The sequence below is a fragment of the Octopus bimaculoides genome, chromosome 16 (assembly GCF_046866305.1).
Source record: "Octopus bimaculoides isolate indiv1 chromosome 16, ASM4686630v1, whole genome shotgun sequence".
Classification (NCBI taxonomy): Eukaryota; Metazoa; Mollusca; class Cephalopoda; order Octopoda; family Octopodidae; genus Octopus; species Octopus bimaculoides.
This window is the reverse complement of record NC_142943.1, coordinates 16,203,093-16,215,635: the sequence shown is the minus strand read 5'-3', so window position 1 is coordinate 16,215,635 and position 12,543 is coordinate 16,203,093. Positions and strand designations below refer to the sequence as shown.

Sequence of the window (12,543 nt, the reverse complement as noted above, 5' to 3'; positions counted from 1 at the left end):
GAATGCACTGGAAAAAGACCTAGGGAAAAAACTATTTCACACTGAGGTTACAAAATTCATGATATATGTTTATGTATGTGTGCATGTATGCATGTACGTATGAGGATGTGTACATGCGTAAGCATATATATACACATATACTCATGTATGTAGGTATGTATGTGAGCAGTTACATATGTAGGTGTGTAGATGTGTCTATGTATGTGTATATGTATATATAAACATGTTTATGTACTGATATGTGTGTCTGTTCAAGTTGTATATATGACTATTACTCTGTTGAAGGGTGTGTATATATATATATATATATATATATATATATATATATAGAGAGAGAGAGAGAGAGAGAGAGAGAGAGAGAGAGAGAGAGAGAGAGAGAGACGAGGACAAACAAAATAAGTTTTATATTGGAAGTTCAGTGAATTTTAAAGCCAGGTATAGAGCGCACATGAGTTCTTTCTCAAATGAGAAATATTATAATTCCACAACACTCGCCTCTTACCTCAAGAGGAAGAATAAGAAGTACTCTCTTGAATGGTCAATCTAATCTAGAACCCCGCAATTTAAGGCTAATATTAGCAAGTGTTTATTATGTATTTGGGAATCCCTTTCCATTCTTAGGTCTTTTGGGCCGAAAACCTTGAATAAGTTTATTGAGGTAATCCCTTTTAGCAATCAAATTTTCCTCCACCTTCCTAAAACTATATAAAAATAAAAATAAGAACAAAAATAATAGTATTAGCAGTGGTAGTAATGGTGATAATAATAGTAATGATAGAAATAAAAAGACAAAAATATAGATATAAAAATAATAATAAAAATATGGATACAATGGTTAGTATTTATTTATTATCATAGCTTACGTTGGATTTGAAACCTGGTAGTTTTAATTAGTTACTAAACCTGCTTGACTATTCTAAAGGGTATATTAAAAATCAATTTTTTTTTTTTTTTTAGGTCTAGTCCATATTATCTATATAAGCTTGCTCTCATAATATAATTTCTTTCTACTGGTGCCTTCGTTGATGTTTGTGCGTGTTCTTTACCTTGAAGAGGGGGGGGGGGGGGGGTCATCACTAGTTTGTGCTCTAAATACGGTGATGTACCCCCGAAATGGCCATAGGTGTTTTGTTTGTATTCCGACCTATATTTGTAATCCTTTGTAAATGATGTTAAATTATGGATTGATTTTACCGATGTTACCTGCTGGATGTTGGTTTAATGTATCGACTTGTGTGCCTTGATTTTCTTGGACTTAAATAACGTTGATGGTGAAATATGGATTTTACCTTGTTACACATTGGATGTGTTATTATGTCGTCCCGTGTACTTCGGTATTCCTGTATATGAATTACAAAATTGGATTTTACCTGCTAAATTTGCTGTCCTGAGGGAAGTAATGAACTTTCGTACAATTTAAACTTAAACTTCTTTTATTAGCCATTAATCTCAACGAATGAACTATTTTACTACGTTTCCCTATGTGTTTATTTTATTTTGTTTTTTCTATATTATTTTTTCTATATATATATATTTTTATTCCACTATATCTGTACCGCTCTATAATATTTTTAATCACCTTTTAATCGCAGTTTATTTATTTATATTATTCTATTATATTTTTTAATCGATTTTATTCTTATGTATAAAATTTTTACTCCCCTTTGCTACTTTGGTTTTGTGGTTTATGCTGTACCTCCTATATGTGGTCATTGGTGGGCTGTGGATTTTGAGTCGATGACCTAATGGTTTTATTCTGCAATTAATTTTGTACTTTTGTCTCAACTAGTTTGAGCACTTCTTATTACAGCCTTGTATAAATTCTATTAGTTTTCTAATACAAAACTGTTAATATTGAATAATTACATATATATATATATATATATATATATATATTTACTGTAAAAAAACAAATCCCTGCCATAAGGCTTTATTTCTACACTTGCCAGCTTAATTTAATTCATCCTTAGTCAAAAGACACCTGTTGTTATGTCCTGTTATTTGTATTTGTGTAATATTCTCCGTTTTTTTTTCGATCCTTGTTTTTGTATACATTCACTGCTTTCTTCCAAGGAATCTAATGCTCTTAGCTTAGTTTTTCCTTGGGGCTGGCCAGATTGGAGCAATCTCGAGTATAACCAGTCGAAATTGCAAAGATAATCTGGAACTCGACTGAGGAAAGAAGACTCCAAATGACCCATCCTTGTTTTCTTTGTATTGTCTATCTTGATGTTTTGCGTTCTTGTCCCATTTTGTATTTTATATATATATATATATATATATATATATATATATATATAGCGGCGTACATACACTTTGGTCTCTTGTGTATATATATATATATATATATATATATATATATATATATATATATATATATGATGGCTTCTTTCAGTTTCCATCTACCAAATCCACTCACAAGGCTTTGGCTAGCCTGAGATTATAGTAGAAGACACTTCTGCATGGTGCCACACAGTGGGACTGAACCTAGAACCATATATATATATATTGTTTGTTTTTAGGCTCAGTTATGATAAAAACAATTTTACATTACAGTAATCCCTCGCCATATCGTGGTTCACCAATTGCGGTTTATTATTTAAGCTTACATTGATTCCTCTGTAGTGTTGTTTTGCATTTATTATAAAATAAATATATACAAATTATAAAAATAAAGAAAATACAGTACAGTACTATTTCTACTTTGCAGATTTTCACCTATCGTGGGGGGGGGGTGCAAAGGAACAACCACAATAGTCAAGGGATTACTGTAATCTGATGGGTTACTCTAAACTTTCGCAGAGCACAAATTTATTATTCTTAAACAAGAATGATGACGACAACAATGATATATGTGTATGTCTACCCCCACACCCTCACCCCACCCTTGCATCCCCCACACCACACCACCCTGCACACACTAGCATTGACTATTTACCGACACCCATACAACCCCACATACAGTAGCACTGACCACTTCCCAGCACCCACACACCCACATGTCAAGGTCAACAGCTCCTATCCACACACACACACACACACACACTCACCTTCATTTTGGGATCACCACTACTTTATTATCTTCCCTTCTTCCTAGCTCTTCTGTCTGACCACCTCTGTCCGGCAATCGCCATGATTGACCGCTAGCTACTAAAGCTTTCTTTTTTTTACTCTCTCTCTCTGTTCATTTTCTCGTGTTCCTTTCTGTTGAAGAGCATAGGCTCAAAACATAAAAGACTTTCTCACCTTCCCAAGTGTTAAACTAATACACCTGTTTGATGTTTACACACCAGTCTTTTGGTTTTTGTAAATTCCAACTATATATTGCACGTTCACATGGTCGCACCAGTTTTATCCTGTCTCTACCTCCTACATTCAGACTTCTTCCTGGACTAATCTACCTGGATTTTCTACACCTCCTACACTTCGGACTTCCACCTGGTTTCTCTGCACCTCTCCTACATACACATGGATTACACTGGACTCTTCCATTGATGAGAAATCACTCCAATACACCACGATGTTTGAACCTTTTGAACTTTTCTGAACTTTTTTTGTACTTCTTGCTTTTTCCTATTGTCATCTTTTCTTACTGTTTTCTCTCAATCCGCACATTGTTACTTTGCCTCTCTTTCTCTCTCTCCCTTTCTTTTTCCTTTTCTCTCTGATTTTTCCTTCTTCCTCCTTCTTTCTCTCCTTGTTTTTATTTTTCTTCTCTCATTTCTTGTATTTTTTTCTCCCTACACCTTTTGAATTTCTTTTGATCCTCTATAATCCACGTCATTATTTTGCCTTTCTCTTCCCACATTTTTTCTCTTCTTGCTTTTCAATCATGCCCGATTACAAATCTTTCCTCCTCCACCTTCCTTCACCACTGCCTAAAAAAATTACCTTTCCACACTTCCTTTCCGCTGCTTTCAACCCTCTATTAATCTTTCTCTACTAATTTTCAAAAAACACGCTTCTCTAGCCACATTTCCTTTCTCAGTCGCTGCCTTCATCACCACCTCATCCCCAAAGGTTTCCACCTCCATTTCCACCCCACTCTCCACTCTGCTTCAGCCATCCTCTCCATACTCCGTACCACTTTCTACCGCCTTATGCACTCCACCATTCGTTCTAATCTCTCCAAAATACACACCATCGACCGCCTTCTCCCTCTCACCTTTTCCATCTTCTTCTCTCAGTCACCCTCCCATGCACACTTCACTTTATGTTACATAATCCATTTAAATCATCTTTCATGAATTTCTTGCTCACACCAAACGTAAACTCCACTCACTCCTCCATTCTATCACACCTGATGGCACTATCCCAACTCCTCCCCTCCCCTTCCCTCCCTGCTACACTCCCCCTCACCAAAACCCCCGTCACTCCAACCCCTTCCTCCCACCACCCCTCCCACTTCTGACCCATCTACCCCTTCACTTCAGTCTGTTGTTACCATTCCTCTAGATCTTCCCCTCTCTGAGGCAGAACACTCCCTCCTCAGTAGGGATCTGCACTTCATCCCCCTCACTCCATCCAGCAACGAATTTCAGATTTGTGCTGATATCCATGGCTTTGTGCGCTATTCCGCGACACTCCACCTGCATCTAATGAGGAGGACTGCTTCACTGACCATCCCAGTGGATGCCAGCTTCTAGCCAGTTCCAAGCAGTCTATCTTTTTGCAGGCGTCTGCCAGCGCGCTGTGGACTGGTTTGACTTTTCCAGGCATCCTCGACATATGAACATCTCCCCAGCCAAACTCTCGGCTTTTCGATGTCTCTGGCATAAAGACATCATAAAACTGGCCGACAAGGGTGGAGCCATGGTGGTGTGGTGCGTGTGCCTCTACAAGGCCAAAGCTCTCCACCAACTTAAAGACACTTCCTTCTAATGCCCCCTGCCATCCAAATCCATGCCTAGCTACCAACAGACGGTGTCCTTCACTATCCATGACCTCATCTCCTCCTCACTGCCTCTAACCTCATTGTTCGCACCCCTCACACTACCCCAGTTTACTTCCTACCCAAAATTCACAAACCTAACAACCCTGGTCGCCCCATTGTCTCTGCCTGCAACTGCCCCATGGAACCCATCTCCAAATATCTCAACTTTGTCCCTACCCCCACTAGTGGTTTCCCTCCCCTCTCATATCCATGTGACTAACAACCATGCTCTTCGTCTATTCAACTCTTTCTCCTTCCCTCCTAGCCCCTCTAAACTTCTTTTCACTCTTGACATCAAGAGCCTTTACACGGTGATCCCACACCACGAGGGGCTTCTCGCCCTCAAACACTATCTTGACCTTCGACCTCACCTCCAACCTGACACATCCACACTTCTTCTTCTGGCCAAACTTGTTCTCTCCCTTAAGTGCTTCTCATTCACGGGTGATTTTTTACCAACAACCTCAGTGGTGGCCATGGGAACGAGAATGGGCCCCAACTATGTGAATCAGTTCGTTGGCTATGTTAAGGCCCAAATATTATCAAGATTCACTGGTCCTACTCCCAAACTATATGGTCGTTATAATGACTGTATCGGTGCGAACTCGCTCTCCCGCGAACAACCAGACTCCTTCCTCTCTTTTGTCAAATCTTTCCATCCTGCCCTTGAATTCTCCTGCACTCATCACTCCACTCTCACTACCTCCATCCACTGCAAACACACCAACTCACACTAATAGCTCAACTTCTCCTCCTCCCACCCTAAACACGCCAAGCTCTCAATCCCCTACTCCCAATTCCTCTGTCTGCACAAGCTCTGCAGTGAGAACCATGACTTTGAGAATCAGTCTCAACTCATGGCTGGCCACTTCATCCTTTGTGGATATCCCCTCACCACTATCCACACCGCCCTTGCCAGAGCATGTTCCATGGACCATGCATCTCCTCTCTCTCCCCGCACACGTCCTCCGTCTCCCCTCACCTACCACCCTTCTACTTTACCTCTCCAATGCACCATTCTCCGATCCTTCTGGCGACTCCAGTCTGACTCCTCCACTTCGCACATCTTCCCAACCTACCCCTCCCCTCCTTCAAACAAGCCCACAACCTACGTGACCTCTTGGTCCCCAGTTTCTTCCCTAACCCCACCCCCCAACCTGGCTCGTTCCCCTGCTCCCACCCATGCTGCCACACTTGCCCGTACCTCTTCAACACCACCATTCTTACAGGCACCCATCATCGACCCCATCATATCACTGAATCCTTCACCTGCACTTCTAGCAATGTCATTTATTACATTTCCTGCTCTCTCTGTCTGACCAGTTCGCAGAACACCTCCGAGACATCAGACTCAGCAACGACACCCTGGTCTCGTGCCATTTCTGCTCTACTCGTCATTCTTTACACCTGTCTGTGTTCAGATGGTCCTTGCACGGAGGCTATCTGGACTCCCGTCTTCGCTGTGAAGAGGAATTAATCTTCTCTCTTTGCTCCTTTGCGTCACATAGGCTCAACTCCCCTCCCCTCATAATCTAACCCCCTTCCTTTCTTCACTCCCACCCATCTCTCCTCTCCTGCTCTGACACCTACTTCCTCTCTTCACTCATACCCACCTTCTCCCTCTACATCATCACCCCTCCACCCTTACACATCCCAAACCAACCATCCCTATACACCTCATCCCACCAGTCACCGCAACCCACACCACACCATCATCCTCACGTCAAGGTCACCAGCTCCTATCCACACACACACTCATGCACCTTCGTTTTGGGATCACCACTACTTTATTATCTCCCCTTCTTCCTAGCTCTCCTGTCTAACCACCCAACACCACACCACACCACCACCCTGCACACACTAGCATTGATTACTTACCGACACCCACACCACATTACACCACCCCACACACACTAGCACTGACCACTTCCCAGCACCCACACCATCATCCACACACACCTTCATTTTGGGATCACCACTACTTTATTATCTCCCCTTCTTCCTAGCTCTCCTGTCTGACCACTTCTGTCCGGCAATTGGTATGATTGACCGCTTGCTACTAAAGCTTTCTTTTTTATTCTCTCTCTGTTTATTTTCTCGTGTTCCTTTGTGTTGAAGAGCGTAGGCTCGAAACATAAAAGACTTTCTCACCTTCCCGAATGTTAAACTAATACACCTGTTTGTTGTTTACACACCTGTCTTCATCTCTTTTTTTTGTAAATTCCAACTATATATATATATATATATATATATATATATATCAGAGGTGTGCGGCCCATGGAAGCAAGGGAAGCAAACTTGGAACTATATTATTTATTTTTCATAAGATCATTCTTCTAATGTTCTGTAAAATTAATATAAACTACATGACATCATAGGCTTTTATTGTCGGAATTATCATGAGACAACAAGCAGTAGCAGATGACACAAAAAAATCTGTGCAAGGGGAGCAACACAAGCTATTGCATGCTTTTCGGTGTAATATTTTAACATTTTTTCTGATAAAAATGCCACAAAGACCGATTAGGGCCAAATTGTAATAATAGAAAGCTGCATGGTGCAAGTGCACTCACTTATACAAGCATTTGTGAAAATGTGAGCATATGCACATGTGAGGTTTGGTGCACTCATGATCACAAAGTGAGTTAACTATCTACTTGGTGTTTGTAAGAATGGGGATGACAGTTAACTTAAGTCATCCATACCTCTTCTAGTAAGAGCTGATAACAAATAATTTTAGATGCTAATAAATACTTATACACTTACATTAAGTTTCTGTCAATTCGCAATACCTATGATTTATATAATCTTACGTTGTTATGTAACATTTACATAGGAAAAGGGAAGCAAGTTAACATTCTGCTTCCATCAGAAAAACAGTGAAAAGATAACTTGCACATAGTTTTCTGCGTTTATTCAACCAACATTTTATACTTTTTCAAATTACAGAACACCCTTAATACAAAATGTGATTCTTTTAATTTTAAAAATAGCTGTATAATACAAACATGTCAATTTGACAGAAAATTTTGGTCAATGCTTCCCCAGCCAGAAAGATCACCGCACTCCTGATATAGATATATATAATGTGTGTGTGTGTGTGTGTGTATGTATATATATATATTATTGGATGATAAAACAAATGATTTACGCCTGGTAGCTTACTGGTAAAGTACGGTCACTTTCGCAGTGATTGTTATGTATATGGCAAAGGAAAGACGGAAGGTAGAATATACGAGAATTTATTATTAATTACAATTGTTTCGACACATCTAGCATCGATCCCTCATGGGTGGGACACTCAACAACTGGTTCAAGAGCATCCAGTGGTGCAGATGTATCTCATCAAGTGATAAATAGACACAACTTGTTAAAATAACAGTTCCATAATGTAACTTCTCGTTTTGTAAACAAAAAAAAGCATCCATACAGAGGAAGCGTCTTCATTTACATAGATCAAAAATAAAATCACAGATGGAAAAAAGAGAAACGAACATGCAATACAGCAAGAAAATTATTAAAAATAACAGATAATAAATATGGATGTATAAACACCCTCAGGAAAGCTGCATGGTGCAAGTGCACTCACTTATACAAGCATTTGTGAAAATGTGAGCATATGCACATGTGAGGTTTGGTGCACTCATGATCACAAAGTGAGTTAACTATCTACTTGGTGTTTGTAAGAATGGGGATGACAGTTAACTTAAGTCATCCATACCTTAAACCTTTTGTTACTAATCCAGCCGTAGCCAGCCAAAAAATTTTTTGGTTCATAAGACCAACCCGGCCAAGAGTACCCATTGTTATTTAAATGTAAATTTGAACCCAAATCTCGTTAGTACATTCGTTAAAACACCTGATTTCACTTTGCAAACAGTTGAGTTATTGTATCCGACATTGTTTGGCATGATATTTGAACTCAGTGAATTTTGGAAGATTTTTTTTTCCACATTTTTTGCGGTGTTAATTTTTCCAACTTTGAAGATGGAGAGGAGTTTCATGCTATCAAGCAGTGATTCTGAATTTGAAGGCTTTTCAACAGAAGATATGGAGATACCGAAGAAAAGAATGAATGAGCTACAAAAGCATGTGGTGAACGATAATGAATCAGATATTTCTGTATCCGAAACTGAAAGCAGTGATTCTGAAAGCAGTGATTCTGAAAGCAGCGACAGCGACAGCAAGGATGATTTTACACCAGAATGGAGTAAAGATTTTTAAAATATTTTTATTAACAATTTTTCTGAGGAGACAGGGTCTAGGAAGCGAAACCTTTAGACTTCTTTTTCTTATTTTTTCCAGCATGCTTGTTTGAAATGATTACTGCGGAAACAAACCATTACGCAGAATGTAAACAAGCCGGACAAAAAGATAGCTTGTGGTTTCCTGCAACCGTAGATGAAATATGGGCATTTTTTGCCATAAATATTATTATGGGTATTAGACAGTTACCCAGAATAACAAATTACTGGAGCAATCAGGAACCTTTTGGCAATGAATATGTTTCGCGAGTACGATTCGTGAAGCTGAACCAATATTTACATGTGAGAGACACTAGCAGTACCCCGAGTACGTGGAGAACCAAACTTTGATCCCTTATTTAAAATAAAACTCCTCGTCGACTGCGTTCAAAATGCATATAAAACATTTTACAAGCCTGAGAGATACTTATCCGGCGGTGAGGGCAAGGTGAGGTATAAAGGAAGAGTACACTTCCGACAGTATATGCCAGGAAAGCCCACAAAATGGGGGATCAAAGTTTGGAAAATTTGTGAGGCATATACTGGGTACTGCTGTGGATTTAGCTTTTATATAGGGAAAAGAGACAATAATGTTAGTCAGCATGGCCTAGGGTACGATGTGGTCTGGAATTTATCACGTCCATACCATAACCAGGGCGGTCAAACTAAAGCGTTTGACCCAGTGACAAAAATAAAAAAATATTAGTCTGATAGGTGTAAAACAACTCGCTGGGAACGAATATGAAGAAAAAAATGCGTGCTCACGAACAGGGTGGGTGGGGAGAGGGCTCGGAACATTCACGATGTGAATGTTCCGAGACACCTCACCAGAGCCAAGAAACAAAAGAAAAATAGTGTAATAGATGTAAAACGACTTGCTCTGAAAGAATATCAAGAACACACACACACACACACATATATATAACATTAAGTCTAAAATTAATGATTATTTTAGAATTTAATTGAAACTCATGAGGGGTGTATTTTGGTCAGAAATATAGTAATGAAAGGGTTAAAGTAAATTATGTTAACAGTTAATGAAAATTCATTCCCCCTGCATTGTGCGAAAGTACATTTATACACATGTAGGTATCTCGAGAGTCTTTCAGAAATTCTATTAATGATCTTCTCATTAGTCCACAGAATAGACAGGGATTCCTGGGAGCAGAGACAGCATCTCCTGGAAATTATGTTGTATGGTTTTGCACGCCTTTTTCGTTATGCTGTACTTCATTTTATCCTCCTTCAGTCACCATACAAAATCAGCCAAAGATATTGAATGTCTCTTATTAATTGTCTTAAAGCTAGCGACATGGTTACAATAACATTTCTTAAATGAATCAGCTGTCTGCCCAATGTAAACATATGGCCCTCCCTTTGTGTGCACGGTACATTTATATACAAGATTTGTACTCATACTGGGATTCATCAATGGACATTTTGATTTTTCTCTGCATGAGCATTTATCGTATTTATTTGTATATAAAGCAGTCCTGGCTCCATTTACCGACGTCGTTACCGTGTAAGCTGTATCATAAGTATTTCTATTATTACAATTTGGCCCTAATCGGTGTTTGTCATTGTGGTTTACATCTTTGTTTGTATTTAGATGCGTATGTTCGCTAGATCCAGTAAGTGGGTAATTGAACCTTTGTCACATTTTGCAATGCATAAGCTGCTCTAAATTAGCAGACTTAGCATAGGATACCTTCACTGTGTGCCATTTAAAAATGGCATGATACTGATTAGATTTAAGAAAACATTTGTCCAAAGCAGTAAAATATTTTCCAGCAATACTGGTTGAACCAGATTCCTATATTTAAATAAAATTTGTTTATTTTATTTATTTATTTATTTTTTGCCAAAAATCCCCGTTTTCGGATACGGAGGTTCCATAAAATTGCCAAAAATCGGCATTGTGAAATTTCCCCACCCCCAACTTCTTCAATTTTGACTTTTTTTTCCGCAACACTAACCCTAACCGTAAGTATAGAAATGTTTTGAAATTTTCGTCCAAATCATAATGTCCGTATTTTTCTGCATATTTAGAGAAAAAAAATTCTTAAAAAAAAATCTGAAAAAAGTAAAAAAAAAAATGAAGGAAATGGGGGTGGGGTGATGATAATTTAGGAATGTTGATTTTTGCCAATTTCTTTGAAGATTCGTATTCCGCATATCCAAAAAGTGTGGGGGAGGGGGTGTCAAAAAATTTGTATGGGTGGTTGGGGGTGGGGGTGGAAGTCTTGCCGCAATTACTTTTGGACGTATCTTTTTTTTTTTTTTTTAAATGTCTAATTTTCTACGATGCAATCTTCATAAATTAATGCTCTTATAAGATCACTTATAATGATCTTTAACAACTATTTTAAGCATTAAGTCGCTCGTTTCGCTTCTGTAGTCTATTTTTGTACATTCCCAGTAACATTTTAAATTTTCTCTTTTAATCCCGTACTAACATATCCCTAAAACGAAAAATCGCTAAGCTAGCTAGTGAAAGTAATAGGCATGTTTCGATTCTGTTATATTTCAGTTCGCAAGACTGAGATATAACAACCAGTAATATAAAGGAAAGTAGTCACAGAACAAAGTAGCTGAAAGAAATTACGTTAAGGGAATATTTTGTCTACTAAATAACACATACACTACAATCTCAGTAAGTTGAGAAACTTATCCTTGGCAATCAGAAGACAAAACTCACTGTAAGAGTATTTAACATCTAAGAACAAGAAGTAAAGAAGACAATTCCAATACTTATCCGCTCATCCAAATTTTTGTAGATAAGGACAATGCAGTTTGAAGTGGATCTTGTGTTTGAAGCTATCTGGTGAAAACGGCAGATATTTTTCCATCTCGAACTTCGAGCCCTAGAAGTACAAAAGTGACTGGAAATAATAACGTTATGCTGGATACCTATAGAATATCAGAGTACTTAGAAATTTTACAAGACCTTCTGTCTCGTGAATCCTCAGTCAACTGCTTTCTGGAATGTCTCCCTACAAAGCATCGTTACTTATTTACTAAAAACAACGTTTCATTTTCAAGGACCCAGAAATGAAAAAGAGTCGAGGTTTCATGAACCTTTATGAAAGATTTTGGTGATTTACGTAAAATAGTAAGATTTTAATAGAGGTTTCCTCGTAATTTTTATATTGATTCACAAGAATTAGTTTGCTCCTCAAAATCTGGGTAATATTTACAATTCCGGTTCATAAACATTTGAGTTAAGCTAGTATGTTTATATTCGTAAACAAAATAATTTCCAAAAACATATCGGGTAAAAACGTATAACATATAATAATTAAATATTAAAAAATATTGTATTATTTACTTGAAGAAATATAATATTTGGTAATTATATTTTCATTG

General features: G+C 38.3%; 1 long non-coding RNA gene across 1 annotated transcript; it reads right to left on the bottom strand.

The window, feature by feature from the left end:
• Positions 1 to 9,174: 9,174 nt before the first annotated feature.
• Positions 9,175 to 12,384, bottom strand: LOC149132286 (uncharacterized). The gene is made up of 2 exons (XR_016244586.1): positions 12,125 to 12,384; positions 9,175 to 12,041 (listed from the first exon to the last, which is right to left on the bottom strand). It is a non-coding gene; the product is annotated as an uncharacterized LOC149132286 (long non-coding RNA).
• Positions 12,385 to 12,543: the final 159 nt, after the last annotated feature.